Source organism: Ursus americanus, chromosome 6, assembly GCF_024610735.1.
Source record: "Ursus americanus isolate L20-20 chromosome 6, mUrsAme1.1.p, whole genome shotgun sequence".
NCBI lineage: Eukaryota > Metazoa > Chordata > Mammalia > Carnivora > Ursidae > Ursus > Ursus americanus.
The window spans coordinates 33,558,543-33,584,733 of NC_142132.1; positions in this window are offsets into that span (position 1 = coordinate 33,558,543).

The window sequence follows — 26,191 nt, forward strand, 5'->3', positions numbered from 1 at the left end:
CTTGGGCCTCTGTTTTGGCGGCACCCTGTTTCCTCCCCACCTGACTTGAAATATCACCTGCTTCCTCACCTTTTCACTCTCAGGTCCAAATGTCAGCTCTTCTGTGATGTCTCTACAAACTTCCTCAAACACCTCACTTGCTCTCCTGTATGCATAGATTGCTTGTCATCTCTGTTTGCCCAGCTTCCCCACATCTGTAAGCTCCTACAGGGCAGGACAAATCTTACTCTCTTTTTATGACCCCAGGGTCTAGCATATACTACGTGCTCAATAAATGTATAGGGCAGGAAGAAAGAAGACACGTACGCATACCTTTGCTCACTCACCCGCCCCCTTCTATTCCACTATGAAGCTTACCCATCAATTAAAAAAAAACTGTATTTTGAAGACTTCCCTGACCAATGATCTCCCACCTCTTTAAACTCCCGTAGCACCTAAGTGAGAATTACACAATTGACACTTAACAGACTTGTGTCCTCACCTTAGCTGTGTTTTCATATCTATGTGTTATTTCCCCAACCACAATCAAAGAGCTCTTTGTGGTGGGGGCGGAGTCTTTAACCTCCTCACATCACCCACAAGGCCTAGCAGTGCTCAATTTAGGGTCATTACCTACCAAGATTTTGTTGATTAAGGAGGAGAGAGGGAAGGTCCGAAAGGTAACCAGGAAGGGGATATTGACAGACTTAGTGAAGGAGGGCACATTCAGGACCGCCCAGGCCCAGACAGAGGTCAAGCAATGAGGAGCAGCAAGCAGACTGCCCCCAAATCCTCAAGCACTTCAGAAGGAGACAAAGTAAGTCCACCACGTGTTTAACAAGGGTGCGGGGAGGACTGCACCTAAGCTAATGACAAGCCAGAGTGTGGCAAGTAGGAGCAAATGTCCACAATCAGCTGCTGGAGACAAATCAGGCAAAGAAGGGAAAGTCAGAAAAGTGAGCACTAATTATGTGCTAAGCATCTGACATACATTCTTTTTTTAAAACACCTTGCTTGAGATATAACCCATACCCTACAATTCAGCTATTTAGCCAAATTCAGTGCAATTCAGTGGTTTCTATTGTATTTAGAGAGTTGTGTAACCAAAAGCACAACCAATTTTAGAATAGTCTCATCACCCCCAAAAGAAACACCGCGCCCACTAGCAGTCACTCCCCATTTCCCTCCTAGCATCACCCTCCCACCCCCGCCTCCAGCTCTAGGCAACCTCTACTCTGCTTTCTGTTTCTACAAATTTGCCTATTCTAGACATTTCATATATAAAGAATCATACAACATGTGGTATTTTATAACTGACTTCTTTCACTTAGCACAGATTTTAAGGTTCATCTGTGTTGTGGAAAGTATCAGAACTTTATTGTTTCTTATTGCTAAGTAGTATTCCACTGTGGATATATGACATTTTATTTATCCATTCAACAGTTGATGGACATTTCAATTGATTCTTGACATACATTCTTTCATTTTTCTCTCCCCAATACTTCTGGGAGGTAGGTATTAGCGTCCTGGTTTCACAGATGAGTAAACTGAGCCTCAGAAAGCTTAACTACCCTGCCCCTTCATGTAAATAATGGCATCGAGATTGAACCAGGTCTGCCTGAGTCCAGAGCCTCTATGTTTAATTACCACCTGTTATTGGAAAAACACTGTCAATGGGGGGACGTAGATCATGCCAAATTCTAAGCACTCATAGAGATCATTGATGTTCCCCATCTTTCAAGGAACTGAGCTATAAATTTTAGAACGTGACAGTTGTGTGACATAGCAGAAAGAACATGAGCTTTGGAGCTAGACAGTCTTGAATTTGAATCCCATATACCAGCTTCATGATTTGGGGCAGTTAGTTTAACTCCTCTGAGCCTCCATTTATTCACCTATAAAAATGCAGATAATTCCTATCTTGGAGGATTAAACGAGCTCCTAAATATAAAGTGCCTGACGTATAATAGGTAACCAAAATATGGTAGCTATTCTTATTATCCTTTGTTTGCAGAGGTACCAAAAGCAAGTAAAATATATACACATATACTTCCCTCATAGAGAGGAATCTGAGGAGGTTGGTTTGGGATATGCAGGAGTAAGAAATCCAGGCAGAAGTCTCCAGTGGTAGGCAGACAGAGATAAGAGGCAGCTCAGGTGAGAGGTCAGGGCTAGAGATACAGACTTGGGGTTATCAGCATGGCGCTGAGAGTTGAAGCTGTGACAACTATCTGGGTTGAACCAGGCAGAAAATAAAGAAATGAGTCCAATGCCTGAGCCTTGGGATGTCTACAACTAAGGCCAGGAGAAGCAATAGCAAACAGTAAGGGTTACAGAATTTGGAGGTATGTAGTTATACCAGAATAGCATTTAATTTTGGAAGCCAAAGGAGAAAATATATTCAAGAAAGGGTAAGAGATAGGGGAGAAAGTTGAGACGGTTATGTTGTAAAAACGTTTGCAATAATGAGAGCTGAGAGTAGGCCATTGCATTTTGTAGTCAGGAAGTCAATGTGACTTAAATGCTGAGCATTTATCCACCCATCCATCCATTCATTCCTTGCTCATTCAGCATTCACTGAACACCTGTAGTGTGCCAGGCACTGAACTATGCCTCTGAGAAACACATGGAGGAAGCACAATCGCTTGCTGCACTAAGCATGACATAAAATGGAAAGAAAGTTCAATGTCCTGAGACCCTTTCTGTGCATGAGTTGGGTCCAGCAGGAGATACTAGCTTCATGGGACAATTGTGATAGAAGGATAGAGATTTACCAAATCAGGAGGAAACTGAAGGGCATGTCAAAGGCAGGCTGAATCAAGACAGGCCTTTTAGTTTAATTTTAATAGGGAGATTAAAGAGGAGAGAAAAGAGAATGCTGACGCATTTGGGTTCACATATTTGACACAAATGTCATCTGGAGGCTTCTTCTTTCCTTGGTTTACAGTTGGGATATTGCTACTTGAGTCTACCAATTTTTGAAACTTGGGGTGAATATTTTAAAGTTGACACTGCATTTCAAGTGCATATAATAATCATTTCTTTCCAAGAATCTTCACGGATACAGAATTTTTTTCTCCCAAAAATTTGAGTAAAATGGATCCTTGAAAACAATGCACTGTGTTTATCCTTTAGCACAAGGGGACAAGTTTTATTTTGTTTTTTTTTTTAAGATTTTATTTATTTGAGAGAGAGAGAGAGAGCATGAGAGGGGGTAAGTGCATAGGGAGAGGGAGAAGCAGACTCTCTGCTGAGCGGAAGCCTGCCTCAGGATTCCATCCCAGACTCTGAGATCATGACCTGCGTGGAAGGCAGATGTTTAACAGACTGAGACACCCAGGCTCCCCCAAAGGGTCAAGTTTTGACCCACTACAGAAACCATAGACGCCTCTTCTTCCCCCATTCCCCAACCTCTGGTCAAGGTACCCCACAGCAGAGAAACAAGTTAGGGAATGGGGGTCAGGATACCATGGCATCATGCTTGTGGCATACTTCCTATTTATCATTAAAACAAATAGTTAAAGAACAATGAATAAAAATCAATTCAGAAATTATGGATGGGCAGAATGAAAAAATAGGCATAATGGAAATGGAAACACTTAAAGTTAAGAAATAAAACCAGAAACCCACAAATTAAAAGCAAAACATTGTGACACATTCAATACTAAAGGGTAAAACAAATTGAAAGAGTTAAATAAAAAAATGTTAGGAAGAACTTAAACTTGAAAAAATTGAATGAAAAAAAACCATAAGAATAAAAAAGACTAGATATCGACAAGCTAAACTAACAATAAAACTTTTAAAACTAGATGATCTGAAAATGTTGGTAACATTAAGATAAATAAAAAGAGAGATGATAGGAACAGATTTTTAAAAGTCTAACCAAAATATTCCAGGAATAAAAAAATAATAAAATGATAAGGTAAGAGAATAAAAATAGGAAATAAGAGGGTAAATAAATTAAAATAGCAAAGAAGAAACCAGATTAAAAACCAAAAACTCATGTAAAAGAGTAAAATTATATCTAATACTTAAATGCATAAAATTAGTGAAAATCAAGAGAAGAGAAATCAGAATTTTAAAAACACATTAGCAAAATATGTGAATATTTTTAAGGCTAAGGAGTTAAAAATAAATCTCTGGTAAGAATTAAACACACATCTACAGAGAAAAATGGTCAAGTAGTGTCTGTTCCTAACATGATCCTCTGGGTTGAATGAAGCTGCACCCACCCTGGTTCCTGACGGAGGGTGAGGGCAGAGCCAAGAATAATAGCAAAGCAGACTTTCTCTCCTCCACCTTGCTGGGGACACAGTACCATGCCCAGGGTGCCAGGGCAGCTGGGAGAGGCCAGGCCCTCCAGGATTCTGCTCCACCCTGTAAAAGTTCTTGAAAGTGGGAACATCATAGGACAATGGGCAGTAGAGTGAAGGACTCACAGGGAGTTAGCAGGGTCTCCCTCTCTCACATATCAAAGGAGGCATCAGTTAGGTCAGGGTTCGCTGCAAGTAATAGAGATCCAGAATAAAAGAGGGTTGAATAACCTGGAATTATATTTCTTTCTCATGTTACCATCCAGAGGTAAGCCCAAGCAGAGATGGTAATTCTGCTCCATGAAGTCCTCAAGGTCTTGGGCTCTTTCCAGCTTTCTGCCCTCCGTGCCTAGGACCCTACACTTAGACCTTGTCCTCATAACCCAAAATGGAGCTCCAGCCTCTCCCTCCAGAAGGAAGGAAATAAGAAACGGCAAAGGGCATATGCCAGTTAGCTCTTAAGGAAGGTTCCCAGGACTGCCCCACAGCACTTCCACTCCTAGGTCATTGGCGAAAAATAAGTAACGCTTAGTGACAAGGGATGCTGGAAGATGTAGTTTTCATTTTGGGGGGCACGCACACAGCTGCAAATTTTGTTTTGGTGGAAAGTGAGAATAGATACTGAGGGTCAATTAAAATTCTCTGTCCTGGTAGGCTGCAACATCAGAACCCTGCTCCCTTCCTCTCCTGAAGAATGTGCATTTATTTTGGGTGAAAGCCAATTTTAAATGTCTTTGATAACCCACATCATGCTAGAGGAATGAAGACTCCTAAAACTACATGAACAAATAATGGCATAAATATGAATGTTTCCACACACTGTGAGAAGGGTCATGATTTGATCACAAGATGCCAATGCCTTACTCTCCTCTAATATGTCAGGAATCTGAAAACGAAGCTATTATCCAGTTGTAAAGACCCAAGGTTGCCTCTTGAGACAAAGGAAATCATTAGATTTCTGGTTTGGTTTCTGCCTCCTATTTACTTCCCTGAATATCCTGCCCTGAATAAGTTACCCACCTGGATAAGCAGCCTTTCTCCCCATTTTCCCCTTTGGAATATTTCCTGTTGGACGCAAAGGAATTCACAGGGGAATTTAGAAGAATGTACAGGTCTCCCATTATGCTTTCAGCACTATATTAGTGACCAAGGAGTATCACAAAAGGAAAAGCCTTTGGGTCCTGTGACAAGAAGTTGTATTTATAGGGCCTCAGTTTACTTCTCCATAATAAAGGGACTGAACTGGATCTGGGGGTTCTAAAGCTACAGTCTGTATAAGCATACACTAAGTAGCTGGTTTAAAAAAGCCAGATTTCAGATAGATGATTAAATTTTAATATAACAGTATCGCTTCGGTGATATGATTTCAGACTCCACACTGCAATTACCCTTCAAGAAACTGTTACTTGGGGCGCCTGGGTGGCTCAGTCAGTTAAGAATCCGCCTTCAGCTCAGGTCATGATTCTGGGGTTGTGGAATGGACCCCTGAGTCAGGCTCCCTACTGAGCCAAGAGTCTGCTTTTTCCCCTCCCTCTGCCCCTCCCTCCATTGTGCCCATGCATGCTCTCTCTCAAATAAAAGAATAAAATCTTGAAAGAAAAGAAAAGAAAAGAAAAGAAAAGAAAAGAAAAGAAAGAAAGAAAGAAAGAAAGAAAGAAAGAAAGAAAGAAAGAAAGAAAGAAAGAAAGAAAGAAAGAAAACTGTTATTTGTCCAATTTTGGTAAAATATTAAAAAAAAATCACAATTATCTGAGAATGCTATTAAAACATCCTTCTTTTTTCCAACTGCATACTTGTATGAGACCTACCAGACTTCAGCCAAAACATATCACAACAGATTCAATCAATGCAGAAGCAAAAAAGAGAAGCCAGCTGTCCTTAATTAAAGCTAGATAATTAAAGAGATTCGCAAAACTTTTAAATGATACCACTCTTCTTACTAAATTATTTGTTGTTTTGGAAAATATAATTGTTCATGAGATATATATGTTAATGTGATGGTGTTATTGTTATTTTTAAATAGATTAATAAATAAATATTTAAATTTTTAAAACAAAAAAAATTCAGAATCCAAGCTTTCCAACCTCCCCCGCCACACCACCACCGTGAAGGTTTCTGGTTCAGCAGGAATGAGTTAGGGCCTAAGAATGTCCATTTTTGATAATTCCCGCAGGTGGTTCTGATGCAGGTGGGAGCTCTCTGTAGCCCCTCCCACCCCTAATTGTAAACAGGACTGAAAAGAAGAGAAATACATTACTTGAAGGGCAATGGAGAGATTTCCAAATGGTATTTTTGTTTCCTCTGAGTAATTTCAGGGCCAGTCATGTGACCTCCCCTCACGGAGTTAACTCTTCAGAGTGTCATGGCTTCCTCACCTGTCCTTAAACCTGCCCATCTGGCCAGTGTGCATTTAGCTATGTTTGAACTGAATGTTTCCTTTGGTAACCTTCCCCCATTATAGTCATTTCTCAAAGGATTTATAACCTTCAAGGTAAAGGTCCCTGAAACAGGACTCAAAGGATGATCTCCACCATAGGCTCATTAAGACCACTTCAGGTACATTAATGTCCTCAGTCCCCAGATTTATTGCAACATGGTAAAGCCTCTTTTTAGAAAGCATACTCTTAGTTCCATTTATCCAGCAGGCTCTTCCAGGAAAGAGATCAGAAGTAAAATGATTTGAGATAGAACCAAAGAATTCCATCTTTTTAATTAGTGTGTTAAACACAGGAACACCTAATACAAATATTTGACTACGTGGTACAGCATTGGCTCCGAGGGCACCAGGGTAAATTTATAGGAAACTCTAAAGGCCCTCACAATAATTGTCTTGGGTTATGACTTCTCGAATTGCTCTTCATTGCCAATAGCACTGCATTTGGACATAAATAAAATTTGCTGAATTAGGGCACTGCTCTGGTTAAAATGTTTAATCTTCACTTTAACTGAGTTGTGGTCATCAAGGCCCTTTTGTTTTGTGGAAGAGGGTACCTTTACACAAGGTAAGTTCTTTTTACACAGCCTAATGACTCACTAATTTAAAATCCTTTTTGGATAGATGCCAGGCTTGTCTGGTCAACATGGGGGAGGGGAGGAATCTGTTTCAAAAATACTTCAGGTTAGTATAATTCCACAATGCATAATTTATAATTGAACATATTATGTAAATGGTTTCATTACATGCTTCTGTGGGGAGAAAACTGCTAATCACATGCTTAAACAGTATCTGCTTTGCACAGAAATCTGTCTTGCAAATGAGATTTAATATATCATCACATGATGCTTTATATCATGGGCTCTGGACTGGTCTACGTCTGATGTGCCAAATTTGTTCCTTGTCTGAAATAAGAGGGAGCTGTGCTATGGAAAGAGAGGGGGCAAAGAACCTTGCACAGCCAGAACAACACAGGGACAAAGAGGACAGAGGATAAAAAGGCCCAGGGAAAGGGTATGGAGTGGAAGAGTGTGTGTTCCATTTCAGAGCATCTTTAAATGGACCTCTACCTTTCTACTAAGTTTTTACTCAGGGCTATCTTTATTTTTTTTTAATTTAACAATTACCTTTTGAGAGCTGTATAAGCCATTTCCAGCACACCTTTGAAGATTTATTTATTTATTTTACAGAGAGAGAGAAGGAGCATGAGCAGGAGGGGCAGAGGGAGAGGGAAAAGGAGAAGAGAATCTCAAGCCAATTCTGCACTGAGCGCAGAGCCGGACATGATCTCACAACACTGAGATCAAAACCTGAGCTGAAACCAAGAGTCGGACAATTAATTGACTGTGCCATCCAGGTGCCCCTCAAGGCTATCTTTAAATACTGTGTTAGGTAGAACCCTGAAATTGCTACCTTTTACAATACATTTCTCCCATACCACCCCAAAGATTACTGCCCACCCCCTACATAGTACCTGAAAGTCCTTATTTCATCTTTGCATCTCCAGGGCCCAACCTAGTGCCTGGCACTTGGCAGATACTCATTAAAGGTTTGTTGAATGAATGGATAGGTAGATGGAGAGAATAGAGAACCATCAATTTAATACATCTTTTAACGTACAGATCTCCTTACGAAGGTTAGAGGTCTTCCGGTTATTATCATGAATGTGTATGGATTGGATTAATTTCATTCCTTGGGAGAAATTTAAGTGACGAAGAATTTTGGAGTATGAGACAGTAGCGGAGAAGCGAGGAGAAGGCAGACCTGGTTCAGGACATCACTGAGCAGCCAGAAGCAACAGGAGGGCTGTGAGTACCTGGAGGATGGGGGTGAGGGTGTGAAGAATCCCAGTGAATCTTCCAAACTGGGATCACATCATTGTTCTGGTTGAACATTATATCTCTCCTGGACTTTAAGAAAATTATTTTCTTTCTATTCCTCCTCTACCCCAGTTTCAAGCCCCTGGGAAACCAAGTTACCCTCTAGCAAAGAAATGCTTGCAATTACTTATTTTGAGCCTCTCAGGGGGAAAAGCCGTAGCTCCAAGAGAGGACTCGGGGAAGTCAGAGAGGCATCAGCAGTGGCTCTCAGCCATACAATTTGAACAATTTATTAATTTCCCAGTCTCTGACAGACTTGTCATCCTCCTTTCTGAAAATGATGTTATTTTCACCATCAAAAAGAGGTCATTGCATTTATGGTTGTTCTAGAAATAACAAGAGTAAATTAGAAATAGTCTGTCCATTGATGGGGAGATAGTTCAATTATAGACTACTATGCAACGGGTTAAAAGAATGAGGTTGATAAATCGACCAACATGAAGAGTCCTCAAAGCCAGTTTCTTAAATGAGAAAAGCAAACTGGGAAAAATACGCTATCTCACCAATTTTTAAAAAACACCCATGTCAACAATATATTTCTGGATGTATGAATATATGTAAAATAATACAAATAGATCTAGAAGCACCACCCTGCTAACACACTGCTCCTGGAGAGGAGATTAGGAGCAGTCAAAGGAAAATGGATCAAAGGTAACTTGTGGGGTACCTAGGTGGCTCAGGTGGTTGAGTGTCCGACTCTTGGTTTTAGCTCAGGTCACCATCTCAGGGTGGTGGGATCGAGCCCACACTCAGCAGGGAATCTGCTTGAGATTCTCTCTCTCCCTCTTCCTCTGCCCCTCCCCCTGCTTGCGTGCACGCCCTCTCTCTCTAATAAATAAATCTTAGGGGGAAAAAGATAACTTTTGCTTTATCTGTATCAGTGCTGGAGACAAAAGAAAAAAAATCAAATTATGGCTTTTCCACTGGAAAAATAAAAGGGGAGATATTCACTAATCACTCATTCACATTCTGGTGGGCCTCTCATACTCTTGCCCTACTGAGTCATTATCACCAAAGGCTAGAAAGACACAGTCCATGTTTCTGTTGTCCAGTACAATTGCTGCATATGTCTAATGAGCACTTGAAATGTGGCTAGTCCAAACTGAAGTAGGTTGTAAGTCTAAAAATGCACTCCAGAATTCAAAGATTTAGTTAAAAAAAAAAAAAAACATCTCATTCATAATTTTGTGTGTTGGTTACATGTTGAGATTATATATTAGATAAAATATATCATTTAAATTAATTTTATTCATTTATTCTACTTTTTAAAATGTGACTACTACAGGGAGGCCTGGGTGGCTCAGCCGGTTAAGTGTCTGCCTTCAGCTCAGGTCATGATTCCAGGGTCCTGGGATGTAGCCCTGCATCAGGCTCCCTGCTCAGCAGGGAGCCTGCTTCTCCCTCAGCCTGCTCCTCCCCCTGCTTGTGCTCTGTCTCTCTCTGTCAAATAAGTAAATAAAATCTTTAAGACAATAAAATAAAATAAAATGTGACTACTACAAGAGTTTAAGTCACATCGTGTAGCTTGTTACATTTCTCTTGGCTGGTGGCCGGTCTAGGTGACAAAAATTTTAAACATGCCAATACCTGAATAATCCTATTAAATTTATACAGTAAACAGTTTTTTTCCTATCTAGGAAAATTTAAATATATGCTTCATCAACTTTGGATCCATTTTGGCTAGTTTACACTGAGTAGGTATCTCCAAGACTTCATACAGAGCTTCGATTTCTCCATCTGTAACATTACCTTGCAGGATGATAGTGAAGATTAGAAGAGATCACCTATTTGAGGTTCTTAGTCTGGAATTGTCTAAATATGAAATCATCTTTGGGCTGGACATAGAAACCAAATTACCTTCTACTTCTCCCAGCCATCACATTCAATGACTCCCCCCCCCCTTTTTTTTAGAGAGAGGAGAATGGAGGGGCAGAGGGAGAGGAAGAAAGAGAATCTTAAGCAGGCTCCATGCCCGGAGGGGAGCCCAACAGGGGGCTGCTGTAGGATTCCTTTATTTATTTTTTAACTATTTATTTATTTTTATTATTTATTTATTTATTTCAGAGGGAGTGCACGCACACATGTGCAAGCAAGCGGGGGAGGGGCAGAAGGCGAGGGAAAGAAAGAACCTCAAGCAGACTCCATGCTGAGCAGGGGGCCAACACGGGACTTGATCCCACAACCCTGAGATCATGACCCAAGCTGATATCAAGAGTCAGACACTTAAGTGACTGAGTCACCCTGGTGCCCCTCAATGACCCTTCTAAGGCCCAATAAATGTAAGTACTCTCATTCTCCTTCCTCAACTCAGTACTAAAATGACACTCATTCAACTCTTGATTGCTCCACACAGATTTTTCAATAATTTTTTCAAGTTCACTCCACTTAATTTATTATCTATTTCTGTTCCCCCCCCCCAGGGTTTCTTCAAGCTTTTCATCATATTCTTCTAAAATTAACACCTCATTCTCAAAAATCTTCATTTTCTCAGCAACCTTCCCCAGGTGACCACCTTCTCCCCTCTGCCCTTGCATTGTATTTCCTGCAAACAACATATTCCTGGAAAACCATTTATTCAGACTTAGTGATTTGGACATAGCCATTTATTTGATTCAACCATCTCCTTATTGTTCTAATTTCACTTTCAAATTCTATTTCCTTGGTTATTTGCTTCTCAGATTACAGATCACTTTTTTCCAGAAAGGAGGAAAAAAAATTGAACACATGTCATAGCACTGAAGTATTTTCCCCAATCCTTTCTTATGAAAGTAGTTCAGCTGAAACTGTACGTTTAAGATCTGTTCAATTTCCTGAAGGCAAACTAAGCTTCAATTAAAAAAAAAAAAAAAATTGAGCCAGCCATTTTTTTTCTCCTCTAAAGAAAACAAAAGTTTCTCCCTAGTCCTCAGTTGATATTCCTAACAAGGGACCTTACTAGACATAAGGAATAACAATAGCTAACATTTATAGAGTCTTTGTTATAAACGAAGCACTGTTCCATGCACTTGACATTTAATATTTTTTAACAATGATTCCCCAGCCTGCTCAAAAGGAAATTGCTGGGTAAAAGTAGTAGTTCATTACCTTGTCTTCTATTTGCTCTTTTTTCTGTTATGTACCAGGGAAAATCTTGGTCCTAGGTTTCCCAATCCCTGGTTTTGAATATTCACACCCAAAGTCACTAATCTTTCTTGTTAACACCTTGTAGTTGGCCCTTGATTAATTCAATCAGTGATTAGCACTTCTACAATAAGTGTTAATCTCTCTTTTAAAATACCTCAAAGCTCGGCCCTTTATTGAGGCTTTCTGCCCCAATCACAGTATACAGGAGAGGATTTCCCTATTGTGAGTGATATCTACAAGGCATTTCCCATGCACACCACCAGCTTGGGAAAGGCCTGCTTCAAAGTCCTTTGTGCAATCACAGCATCGAATCATGGGCTCACGTTTGCACCTACCACATGCAATAGACTCCAACTGTGTACAGCTATGAATTATGCTAAGAGCAGGGGGCCAGCTACTTCAACACCAAAAGTGCATAAAACTCCAGAAGGCGACCTCAGCAGCTTAGTCTGGGCGGAGGAGATTCCCTGCTAGGCACTGCTCTCTGGTTCCCAGCCGCGCAGACGCTAAACTTGTCAAGCATGAGAACTAGGGCTTTCTTAGAAGCAGCCAGCACAACCTCAAGTGCCTCAGCTGGCAGGTGTGAAGGCCTTCAGCTCCCCAAGAGCAGTTTCCTCCCTGACAATGTATGAACTAATGCATAATTTCGGGGATGTACCCTGCAATTGTCCTTTCCATTTCACAAGTGAGGCTACGGGTTTACTTTAGAGGCATTTGTCAAGGCTCACACTCTCCAAGTAGCAAGTCCTGAGAAGGCACCCCACGTGAAGAAAGACAAACATAACAAGCTAACTCTTCCTTTTCCATTTAAAAGAGAACAGCTTTGATCTTAGTTGCATGGTAAGGGTCAGCTTTCCTTGCAGGCTGTAGTTTCAACACTTTATAAAGTTTTGTATAAAGGCCAACTTCTCCATGCCCTCCACGACTTGTAGCCCCAGGGGAAGAGGGCTCTCCACATAAAGGGATATTCTAAGAGAGCATTCCAACTAATTTAAATATTTTTCTTTATAGCACAGCAGTGATGTCACAACCCCACCTTTAGGATGCATTTACCCATTAGCCCATTCTTTCCAGTCATCAACTCTTTGACACAGCAGATATCCTCATTCCATTTTACAGATAATGTGGAAGCCCAAAGAGATCCAGTGACCTAATTCACATAACCATGTTACTGAGTGGAGGGTGATTTATACTCAGGTCCCTCCAGCTTAGGTGGCCAAAAGCATAACCATGCTCTGTTGGGCTCGTTTTCAATCAGTGGGATCAGAACTTGGTATAAGCTATTTATCAGCAGCAGAGCAAGGGTTAGGAAAAAATCAGAAAGCATTACGGTTCACTAGGTTAAAGGGAAAATACATTTAAATGCACATTCCCAGATCTCACTCCATGGCAGAACCAAAGGACTTGAGGAGCCACAAGCCACAAGCCATGTGGCTCTACTTCTACCAATGGTGGTAGAAGCCCATTACACAAAGACCCATGGAACTGGGGAAGAGAGAAGTGGGAATTCCAAAGCAGGAGTCAAGGGCAACCATAAGTGAGTGCATGCTTTCACTGCACTTTACCCTCACGCTCTCCTAGACCAGATGGACCTGGACTGATGCATGGTTCTTGAGCTTTAAAGTAAGATTGTGGAGGTCGGGTGGGGGGATGCTTATTAAAACACAAATTCCTATTCCACCTATTCCTATGTATCAAAATTCATGAAAGTGAGATCTGGGAATATGCATTTAAACAAGCTTCCCAGGGATTCTGACCACACTTGGAGAGGCAGGGGCCAGATTGCTGGGGAAGGTCTGCAGGTGTGTGTGGCTTCCTGCAACCAAGACAGCTCAGCTTGCTTCTGCACTGAATGAGAGCAGAAGAGCAAGAGAAAGCTTTTGCATGAGCTGAAACAGGAAAAGACAGTTATTATAAGAAGTGTGCAAATCCAATGAGAAAATGTCCCAACTTTTCCCAGAGAGGGCTCCAGCCCTGCAGAGGTACAGGCATGTGAGCTTAGAGGGAAGACTTGAATACCTGGACATCTACTACCAAACCCAGGCTGTGGACCAACGAACAAGGTCCTGCTGTAGTGGGGAGGGGAAATGAACAAGAGAGAGCAAACCAAGGAAGAGACTTTCTCTGTATTTTATACCTCAGCTTTCATTCTAAATGCTACTCACACAAATACACAAAACATGTTTAAAAATTTTTAACAAGAACAGCAGAAACCTTCACACTCTAGGAAAGAATAAGCAAATTCAGGAGCGCCTGGGTGGCACAGCGGTTAAGCGTCTGCCTTCGGCTCAGGGCATGATCCTGGCGTTATGGGATCAAGCCCCACATCAGGCTCCTCCGCTAGGAGCCTGCTTCTTCCTCTCCCACTCCCCCTGCTTGTGTTCCCTCTCTCTTGCTGGCTGTCTCTATCTCTGTCAAATAAATAAAACCTTTTAAAAAAAAAAGAATAAGCAAATTCAAAGAAAGGATATACATGAGTTATTATTTGTTGAGACAGGTAAGCAATGACAAAGCTCAGCCTTAGGAATTAAAGGAAGATGTCTGTAAAGGCAGGATGGAAACACTAGGGATTATTTTGGAAAACTAATAAGAAGACAAGATACAGTTGATATCTTACATGTCCTCAGTAAGCCTCAGATCCCTCATATGTAAAGTGGGAATAATAACATAACTTTTGATAGGGTTGTTGAGAGAATTAAATGAGATCATGACAAGTTAAACAGGTTAACAGACATATAGTAAATGCTAGTTATTATAGCTCATATCATAGGATTGTTAAGTGGACTAAGTAAGGTAATGAAAGCAAAACTCTTGGCATAGCACCTGCACACCATAAGTAAATTATAACTACAAACACTATTATAAATTGTAAAATAACAGTAGATAATGGAAGGCAAAAATAGGAAGAAAGAACAAGGGCAGTGAATAGAAAACAGTAACAAATAAAGTAATGTAACTATATCAGTAATCAGTTTAAACATCAATGGTATAAATACATGAATGGAAAGACAGAGATCATCAGAGTAGATAAAAATATAAGACCCAACCATATGTTGTCTACAAGAAACCCACTTTAAATATAAGGACATAAATAGAGTAAATGGATCGAGAAAAATATACTACGATAACACTAATAAGAAAGCAGAAGTGGGGCGCCTGGGTGGCACAGCAGTTAAGCGTCTGCCTTCGGCTCAGGGCGTGATCCCGGCATTCTGGGATTGAGCCCCACATCAGGCTCCTCCACTATGAGCCTGCTTCTTCCTCTCCCACCCCCCCTGCTTGTGTTCCCTCTCTCGCTGGCTGTCTCTATCTCTGTCGAATAAATAACTTAAAAAAAAATCTTAAAAAAAAATAAGAAAGCAGAAGTAGCTATATTAATTTCAGACAGAGCAGACGTCAATGCAAGAAAAATTATCAGAAATAAAGAAGGTTACATAATGATAAAATTCTCCAAGAAGACATAACAATCCTTAATGTGCATGCACCAAACAACAGAGCATCTATCTACATGAGGTAAAAATTAATAGAACTGTATGAAGAAACAGATGAATCCATTACCATAGTTACAGAGTTGAACACTCCTTCAGAAGTGGACAGATTCAGCAGGCAGAAAATCAATAATGACACTGTGAACTTAACATCATCATCAATCAAGTGTATATAATCAACATCTATAGACTTCCTCATCCAACAAGAGCAGAATACACTTTCTTGTCAAGCTCACATAGATCATTCACCAAGACAGATCACATTCTGGGCCATAAAACATATTTCAACAGATTTAAAAGAAGAGAAATCATACAATGTCTGCTCTCAGACCACAGTGGAACTAAACTAGAAATCAACAACAGAAAGATAACTGGAAAATCCCAAATACTTGCAGATTAAACAACACAATTCTATATAACCCATGGGTCCAAAAAAAAAATCTGAAGAGAAATTAAAATAATTTTTTTAACTAAATGAAAATGAAAATACATTTTATTAAAATTTGTGGGATGCAGTGAAAGCAGTGCTTAGTGGGAAATTTATAGCACTGAATGCACATATTACAAAAGAAGATTAGAAAATCAATACTCTAAGCTTCCACTTTAGGAAACTAGAAATAGAAAACCAAATTAAATCCAAGTCAATCAGAGGAAAATAAATAATAAGAATTAGAACAGAAATCAATGAAATTGAAAATAGGAAATCAATAGAGAAAAATCAATGAACCCAAAACCTACTTCTTTGAAAAGATCAATAAAATCCCTAAGCATTTGGCCAGACCAACTAAAAGAAAAAGAAAGGACACAAACTACTAATGCCAGAAATGAAAGACAGGACATCACCACAGATTCCTTGGGCCTTAAAAGGATGATAAAAGAATATTATAAACAACTCTATGCCCACACATTTGATAACCTAGATGAAATGAACAATTCCTTGAAAAACACAACCTGCCAAAACTCACACAAGAAGAAATAGTCAATATGAATAGGTGTATATCTATTAAAGAAAGTGAATAGGGGCACCTGGGTGACTCAGTCATTAGGTTTCTGCCTTCGGCTCAGGTCATGATCCCAGGGTTCTGGGATAGAGCCCGCATCAGGCTCCCTGCTCAGCAGGAAGCCTTCTTCTCCCTCTCCCACTTCCCCTGCTTGTGTTCCCACTCTCAATGTGTCTCTCTCTATCCAATAAATAAATAAAATCTTAAAAAAAAAATTGAATAAAACAGAAAAGTGCCAGGCCCAGATGGACCCACTGGTGAATTCTACCAAAAATTTAAGAAAGAAATTTTATCAATTCTCTATCCTCTTTCAAAGGATATCATCCTTCAGAGGATAGAAGCAGAGGGAATACTTCTGAATTCATTCTATGGGGCCAGCATTACCCTAATACCAAAACCAGATAAAGATATTGCAAGAAAAGAAAACTGCAGGGGCGCATGGGTGGCTCAGTCATTAAGCATCTGCCTTCGGCTTGGGTCATGATCCCAGCGTTCAGGGATCGAGCCCCACATCGGGCTCCCTGCTCGGCGAGGAGTCTGCTTCTCCCTCTCCCACTCCCACTGCTTGTGTTCCCTCTCTCACTGCCTCTCTCTCTGTCAAATAAATAAATAAAATCTTAAAAAAGAAAAGAAAAGAAAACTGCAAAACAATATCTCTTATAAACACGAATGCAAAATTCCTCAAGAAAATATTAGCAAATTGAACCCAACAATGTATAAAAGGAATTGTAGGGGCGCCTGGGTGGCACAGCGGTTTAGCGTCTGCCTTCGGCTCAGGGCATGATCCCGGTGTTGTGGGATTGAGCCCCACATCAGGCTCCTCCACCATGAGCCTGCTTCTTCCTCTCCCACTCCCCCTGCTTGTGTTCCCTCTCTCACTGGCTGTCTCTCTCTCTGTCAAATAAATAAAAATCTTTAAAAAAAAAAAAAAAGGAATTGTACACCATAACCAAGTGGGACTTGTCCCAGGTATGCAAGAGTGGTTCACCATTCAAAAATCAATTAATATGATCTATCATATCAACAGGCCAAGGAGGAAAAATCACATGACCATATCAATAGATGCAGAAAAGGCATTTGACAAAATTCAACACCAATTCATGATAAAAAAATCTCTCAGTAAACTAGGAGGAGGAGATCTTCCTCAACTTAATAAAGAATAACCATAAAAAAACCTACAACTAACATCACACTTAATGGTAAGAAACTTAAAGCTCTCCCACTAACCAAGAACAAGGCAAAAATGTCCCCTCTCATCATTTGTTTTTAACATCATACTGGAGGTTCTGGATAATGCAATAAGAGAAGAAAAGGAAATGAAAAATATACTCACTGGGAAGGAAAAAATAAAATTGTCTTTGTTCAAAGATGATATGATTGTCTACATAGAAAATCTGAAAGGACTGACAAAAAAATCTCCCATAAATAATGAGTGATTATAGCAAGATTTCAGGATTCAAGTTTAATATACAAAATCAATCTCTTTCCTATATACCAGCAACAAACAACTTGGGATTCGAAATTTAAAAAACATAATACCATTTACATTATCACATATTATATTACCCCCCAAAAATGAAATACTTAGGTATAAATCTAACAAAATACGTACAAGATATGTGCAAGAGGAAAACTACAAAACTCTGATGAATCAAAGAACTAAATGAATGGAGAGATATTTCATATTCATTCATAGATAGGAAGACTCAGAATTGTGTTTTTTTTTTTTTTAAAGATTTTATTTATTTATTCGACAGAGATAGAGACAGCCAGCGAGAGAGGGAACACAAGCAGGGGGAGTGGGAGAGGAAGAAGCAGGCCCATAGCGGAGGAGCCTGATGTGGGGCTCGATCCGACAACGCCCGGGATCACGCCCTGAGCCGAAGGCAGACGCTTAACCGCTGTGCCACCCAGGCGCCCCGGAAGACTCAGAATTGTTAAGATGTCAGTTCTTCTGGGGCACCTGGGTGGTTTGGTTGGTTAAGCGTCTGTCTTCAGCTCAGGTCATGATCCCGGAGTCCTAGGATCGAGCCCCATGTTGGGCTCCCTGCTCGGCAGGAAGTCTGCTTCTCCCTCTCCCTCTGCCGCTACCCCCTGGCTCATGATCTCCCTTTCTCTCTCTCTCGCTCTCGCTCTTGCTCACGTTCTATCTCAAATAAATAAAATCTTAAAAAAAAAAAAAAGATGTCAGTTCTTCTCAACTTGATTTATAGATTTAGGTTATTCCTCATCAAAATCCCAGCAGGTTATATTTTGTAGATTTTGACATACTGATATTAAAGTTTATATGTAAAAGCAAAAGACCCAGAATAGCCAACACAATGCTGAAGGAGAAGAACAAAGTTGGAGAATTGACAATACCCAGCTTCAAGTGTTACTATAAAGCTGCAGTAATCAAGACAAGTGTTGTATTGGCAAAGAATAGACAAGTAGATCAATGGAGCAGAACAGACCCACATAAATAGACCCACATAAATATAGTGAACTAATCTTTGACAAAGGAGCCAAGACAATACAAGAAAACAACAATAGTCCTTTCAACAACTGGACATCCACATGCAAAATAATGACTCTAGATACAGATATTATACCTTTCAAATTAACTCAAAATGCATCATAGATCCAAATGTAAAACACAAAACTGTAAAACTCTTAGAAAATAACATAGGAGAAAACCTAGATGACTTTGGGTATGGCAATGACTTTTTAGATACAACTCTAAAGTCGTTATCCATGAAAGAATTTGTAAACTGGACTTCATTAAAATTAAGTTCTACTCTGTGAAAGACAAAATCAAGAGAATGAGAAAACAAGACCAAAAAATGGGAGAAAATATTTGCAAAATACATATGTGAGAAAGAACTGTTGTCTAAAATAACACAAAGAACTTTAAAAACTCAACAGTAATAAATGAACAATCTTAGACTATGAAGAGCATAGCATTATGTATAGAGAAGTGAAATCACTATGTTTTACACCTGAAACTAATGTAACATTGTGTGTCAACTATACTCAAATTAAAAAAAAATTTTTTTAATGAACAACCTGATTAATAAATGGGCAAGAGATTTGAACATACCACTAGAGAAGATATATAGATGGCAAATAAGCATATGAAAAGATGCTCAACATCCTTGGTCATTAGGGAATTGCAAATTAAAACAAAAATGGGATAACACTACACACCAATTTGAATGGTCAGAATCCAAAACACTAACACCACCAAATGTGGGCAAGGACATGGAACAAAAGGAACTCTCGGGGCACCTGGCTGGCTCAGTCAGTAAAGCATGCAACTCTTGGTCTCAGGGTTGTGAGTTCAAGCCCCATGATGGGTAGAGAGATTACTTAAAAATAAAAATTAAAGGGGCGCCTGGGTGGCACAGCGGTTAGGCGTCTGCCTCTGGCTCAGGGTGTGATCCCGGTGTTGTGGGATCAAGCCCCACGTCAGGCTCCTCTGCTATGAGCCTGCTTCTTCCTCTCCCACTCCCCCAGCTTGTGTTCCCTCTCTCGCTGGCTGTCTCTATCTCTGTCAAATAAATAAATAAAATCTTTAAAAATAAAAAAAATAAAATAAAAATAAAAATTAAAATTAAAAATAAAAATCTTTGGGGCGCTGGGGTGGCTGTCATTTAAGTGTCCAACTTAGATCTTGTTCTCAGCACGATGGGCTTGAGCCTGCATTGGGCTCTGTGCTGGGCGTGGAGCCTACTTTAAAAAAATAAAATAAATCTTCAAGAAAAAAACAAAACAAAATAGGAACTCTCACTCGTTGCTGATGGAAATGCAAAATGATACAGACACTTTGGAAGACAGCTTGGTGGTTTCTTACAAAACTAAACATGTTCCTACCACATGATCCAGCCATTGTGCTCCTTGCTATTTACCCAAATGAGCTGAAAACATATGTCCACACAAAAACCTGCATATGAATGTTTATAGCAACTTTACTCATAACTGCCAAAACGTGGAAACAACTGAGATTTCCTTCACTAGGTGAATGGATAAACTGTGGTATACACAGACAATGAAATAGTATTCAGCACTAAAAGGAAATGAGCAATTGGGGAGGCTATGCCTGTATGGGGGCAAGGGGTTTATGCAAGATCTCTATACCCTACATTCAATTTTTCTGTGAACCTGAAACTGCACTAAAAAATAAAGTTTTTTTTTAAATATATAAATAAAATGTCATAATTATCACAGAGCACTTGGTCTTCCAAAATGCTTTCAAATTTATAATGAAAATTTTAAAATATCCACATGGTGACCATGTTATAAAAGAGACATTTAAAAGACCAGTAGTCTTAACATTAGTGCCCAAGAAAACACTGAGGAAAAAATTAATAAACCAATTTTCAAACCCCACAAGAGAACAAAGTACATGATACTGATTTTATCAAGAAATTTCTAGTCAGGGGCACCTGGGTCGCTCAATCAGTTAAGCATCCAACTCTTGGTTTCAGCTCAGGTCATGATCTCAGGATCATGAGATGAGCTCTGTGTCCAGCTCTGTGCTCAGTGCAGAGGCTGCTTGAGATTCTTTCTCTCTTCCTCTCCCTCTCTCTCCCTGTCTGCCCCTCCCTGCACTCATGCATGTGTGCACGCACGCTCTCTCTCACTCTAAAATAAATAAATAAATAAACAAACAAACGAATGTTAAAAAAAAAAAAGAAAATTCTGGTCAGGCAAAGACGATAGATTATACAGAGTAGCAGCTGCAGAGCAGAATTGATCTGGCTAATTATAGTGAGACTTTTGTCCCACATCCTTCAGCTTGCTAAAAGGTCAGGAAATAGGAGTTTGGTGACATTGTTCTTGGTTGAAAAGGCAAAGATTCCCACTGAATTAAACAACTGAGGAGAGTTTAGAGAAGTTATTACTGGGTCCAATGGTATTTAAAGGGTCTATGGGGTAGAGTCTTTAACACAGGAAAAAAGAAGGACACTGCCAAGGCTGTGGAAATGTCAGAGGGAACAGGTATGCTAACAGGCAACCCACTTTGGCAGGTCTTAACCACAGCTCTCTGAGAACTTCTCCTGAGAGGCCCTGACCCAGCTGGAGAAACAGTGGTCTGGATTGTTCCGACCTTGTTGAAGTAAGAATCATGTGAAGCAGAAACAAAGACCAGATATGTACTTCTCTTCTTGCTTCCCTGAGTAGTCATTCATTCACTCTTCCTTCATCAGTATATACCGATAGAGCACCTCCCATGATCTAGGCTGTGTGCTAGGTGCTGAGGTGGCATCAGTAAATAGAACAGAGTCCTTGCTTTCATGGAGGGAGATGGAGACAATAATATGATAAATAAATATGAAATAACATGTCAGGATATGAGAGGGGCTATGGAGCAGAATAAGGCAGATAAAGGAATAGAGTGATGAGGTATTGGGGTGTTATTTTAGATGAGGCTTCTCTGAGGAGGTAAAGTCTGGGCAGAGACCTGACTGAAGGGGTTTTTAAAGACACAGATTCAGTAGTATCATCCACAGGAACATGATGAAATATTTCTGTAGGTATTCTCAAATATGAACTGAAAAGGGCCGCCTGGGTGGCTCAGTCGGTTAAGCATCTGCCTTCAGCTCAGGTCATGATCCCAGAGTCCTGGGATCAACCCTCGCATTGGGCTCCCTGCTTGATGGAGAGCCTGCTTCTCCCTGTCCGTCTACCATTCCCTCCCACTCATGCTCTCTCCCTCTCACTTGCTCTCGCTCTATCACAAATAAATAAATAAAATCCTTTTAAAAAAAAGTATGAACTGAAAAGGTGAAAATGTGGTACACAACTGAAAACAAGAAGTTGGGACAGGGAGACTAAGAAATGACAAGCAGAAGAGGATGGTGAAGTTTGGTATCAGACAAACCTGGCTGGGTTTGAATCCCTGCCCTGCTGCGTGACCTTTATGAAGTTATTTAACTTCTTTAAGTCAGCCTCAGTTCCCCCAACTGTAAAATAAGGACCAACTAAAATATCAACTTTCCTGAGTTATTATAAGACTTATAAGAATTCAATGAAATGATATATATGACTATCAAGCCCAGTGCCTTGTCGTACTGTAAAAGTTTTAAAATGATAGCTATTATTATTTACCAGAATGTGACAAATTAGTTAGTTTCATTTTCTTGCCCAAAAGAATTAAAAAAAAAAAAAGATTGGCATGCTTAAAAGAGAAGAGGGGTTTTAATCTAGAATCTATGGACCTGTATCTTGAGGATGAGAGTGTCCATGGATTGGTTTTTAAGATGTCTGTAAATCCCTGAAACTGTGTGTAAAATGTGGGAGATTATATGTGTATTTTTCTGAGAAAAGTGTAGCTGGCTTTCATTACATTCTCAAAATAGACAATGACCTCAGCAGCTAAGAGCTATTGCTTTTCAAGCCAGCATTTCACTGTCTTTGTTGTTTGCCTGATTTTCCATTTCAGGTTAGTCTAGTTTTCTTTTTCTTCCTTTTTTTTTAAGATTTTATTTATTTATTTATTTATTTATTTATTTATTTACTTACTTACTTACTTACTTACTTAAGAGAAAGAGAGCAAGAGACAGAGCATGAGCAGCAGGGGGAGGGGCAGAGGGAGAAGCCAACTCCCTGCTGAGCAGGGAGCCCAATGTGGGACTCAGTCCCAGGACCCTGGGATCATGACCTGAGCCAAAGGTAGACACTTAACTGACTGAGCCACCCAGGTGTCCCTTATTCTAGTATTCTGATCACAGAGGTGTTTTTTCCCCCCCAGAACAATGGAAGTTTTAAAAATGAATGAAAATATTTAAAGGTCTCTCTTTCTCTCTACCGTCTTATTAGTTTAAAGACATTATCTATTGGTGATTATATTCTCTCTTATTCTCCTTTTCACTAGCTGGAGCTAGAAAGTGAGTTCCTATTCACTTTGATATTTCTTTCTGAAAGATGCATCTTTTCCTTGGGTTGACTTTCTGATTCTATGCTTAAAAGAGAGTGCTGCTTTATCATACTCCTTCTTACCTATACAGCCTAATTTCCATTTTTTCAATGGAATTTTCTTTTATTTATCATTTGTGAGTACAGCTGAAACCCAAGTTGTATGAATGATACACTCCTTAAAAAGAAGAGAGAAAGGAAAAGAAAAAAGCTATGCAATTTGAGTCTATTCACAATTAGGGACTAGATTTAGAACGCACAAAATATTACAGTGAAATTTACAAATTTATCAGAAACTAGTACATATCAATTGCAACTTGAGGAAATGACACCTTGTTTTTAACACTTGCATACAGTTTTCTTAGGTCTTTTGCTACACTGGTCATATAATGGACTGTCACTGGTCCCTCAGGTTGCCTGGTTGATTCTCTGGTGAGAAGTTAATATCTGAAGAGTCTGGGCCCCCTGAGAGAAGAGACGCTCTGAGGACACTATTAAGACTCTTGATAGCAAAATCCACATCTACCTTAAACTGGAGTAGGCACACAAAGAGAATTCATAGGCTGGAGCAACTAAAAAGTCTAGGAGTCAATTTCTAGATTTAGACTCAACTGGACAAAGGTCCCACACTCTCAGGCCCTCTCTCCATCTGACCTCTGTATCTCAAAAAAGCCCCATGCATGTAGGGGTCCTGGTAGATCAAGGCTTAAGTTACCTTACAGACAGCACTCCCAGCAAGAAGCCTTCACTTTCCCAATAACTCCAATGGAGGTTCTTGCAGGAATTAGGGGCATCCTGCCTGTCCTTCCTACACATGGCTTGTGAATGGGGATGCTCCATCTGATCCTCATGGGCTGAATACAGGAAAGAGTGGATTCCCCAAAGAAAAATAGACGTTCCATAGCAGCTGCTGTCCAGTGCCACTCAACATATATTCCCCCCTCTTCCCTGCAGAGAATTCTCATTATTCGGGTAGAATAGAGACCTTAATCTAAAGAAAAGTTTGCTCTTATCCTGACCTCCAGGATGAATTATGATTAGAAATCTTATTCCTTCAGCCCTATGATTGGTTTAGGGGTGGTCAGGTGATCCAGTCCCAACCAATAAGAAATAAGCAGAGGTGTGCTGAGTAGAGCATTTTGGAAAGATGTGCTTTGCTGGAAAAAAGATCTGGCATAGTTCTTTTGCTCTTTTACCCTCTACCCTTGTTTCTACTTGGAATATGAATGTGATGCCAGGGAGGCAGCTGCCATTTTGTCACTATGAGGCAACGAGCATGAGGATGTACACAAACACTGCCCCCCCAAAGCTGGTAGACCAGAAAAATAGAAATTTTCTGGGTACCTGATAGCTCCAATGAACCCCTGCACTAGCCCTGACTGTCAACCTCCAGCTTATTATGTGATACAAGAAACCCTTATTTGTTTAAGCTATTGTTGGTTGTTTTCAGTTACTTGTAGCCAAATACAATTCTAACCACTGTAGATGCCGTTACCAGAAGAATAGGGAATGGATGCTGGGCAGTCAAAAACAACGAACTTTCACCAAAGATACTGAAATACAGTAGTCCCCACCTTATCTGGGAAAGATACATTCCAAGACCCCAAGTGGATGCCCAAACCACAGACAGTACCGAAACCTATATAATATGTTCTTTCCTTTACATACATGCCTATGATAAAGTTTAACTTATAAAGTAGGCACAGTGAGAGATTAACAATAACTAAAAGTAGAACAATTATAACAATATCCTGCAATAAAAATTATGTGAATGTGGTCTCTCTCTCAAACGATCTTATTGTACTGTACTCACACTTCTTGTGATGATGTGAGATGATAAAATGCCTACATGGGGGTGCCTGGGTGGCTCAGTCTTTAAGCGTCTGTCTTCAGCTCAGGGCGTGATCCCAGAGTCCTGGGATCGAGCCCCATGTGGGGCTCCCTGCTCTGCTGGGAGCCTGCTTCTTCCTCTCCCACTCCCCCTGACTGTCTCTATGTCAAATAAATAAATAAAAATATTTTAAAAAAATAAATAAATAAAAAATAAAATAAAATAAAATAAAATAAAATAAAATAAAATGCCTATATGGTGAGATGAGTGAGGTGAGTGACATAAGCACTGTAATATAGCATCAGGCTGCTACTGACCTTCTGATGATACATCAGAAGGAGGATCATCCCCTTCTGGACCACAGTTGACCATGGGTAACTGAAACTTTGGAAAGAGACCGTGGAAAAGGGGAGACTATACTACTAATAACCCAAGGTTGGACTTTTCCATTTCTTCAAATATGTACCAGGAAACCACCCCCTACATAATAGAAAGGAAGAGTAAGAAGAGGTGGAAAGAGGATGCAGAAAGGAATATGACAGGGTATCTCAGATTGATTTAGTTCACTTTTTTTTCTCACTGAGAACACATAGGATGATAAATACCCATTCTACTAATTAAAGATGAATTTGAGTGAACAAGTTCTTCTTTTAAAATGTTAATACCAAGCTGCCAAGGAAGCTTACACCCAAAACAGTCAAAAGAGAATGGACTTTAGAACTGCACTCAAATTCTCTCTCTGCCACTTATTAGCTATGAGACCTATAGCAAATTTTACTTAACTGAGTCTCAGTTTCCTCCTGTGAAGATGGGGAAAATGACTTCTATCTTGTAGGATTGGGATTTTTTTTTTCCTCCCTTAACTGCATTTTCAAAAAGGAAGTTTTATTAAGGCATATTATGTATCACTGGTTAAAAGGAGGTTATTATATTCATGAACTGGGGCACCTGGCTGCCTCAGTCAGTGGACCATGAAACTCTTGATCTCAAGGTTGAGCTCAAGCCCCACACTGGGTGTAGAGATTAATTTTAAAAATTTTTTTTCATCTAAATAAATAAATAAGTAAATAGAGTATATACCCAGGAACCAGTACAACCTAAACCTTTACACCTAGAAACCATACTCTTTTTCTGAGTTTCATTAACCTTTCAGTTGTTCACATTTATTTACTCACGCCTTATTTATTGGACCCCTCCTATGGGCAAAGCACATATATATCTAGCATACATAATTTTACATTCTTA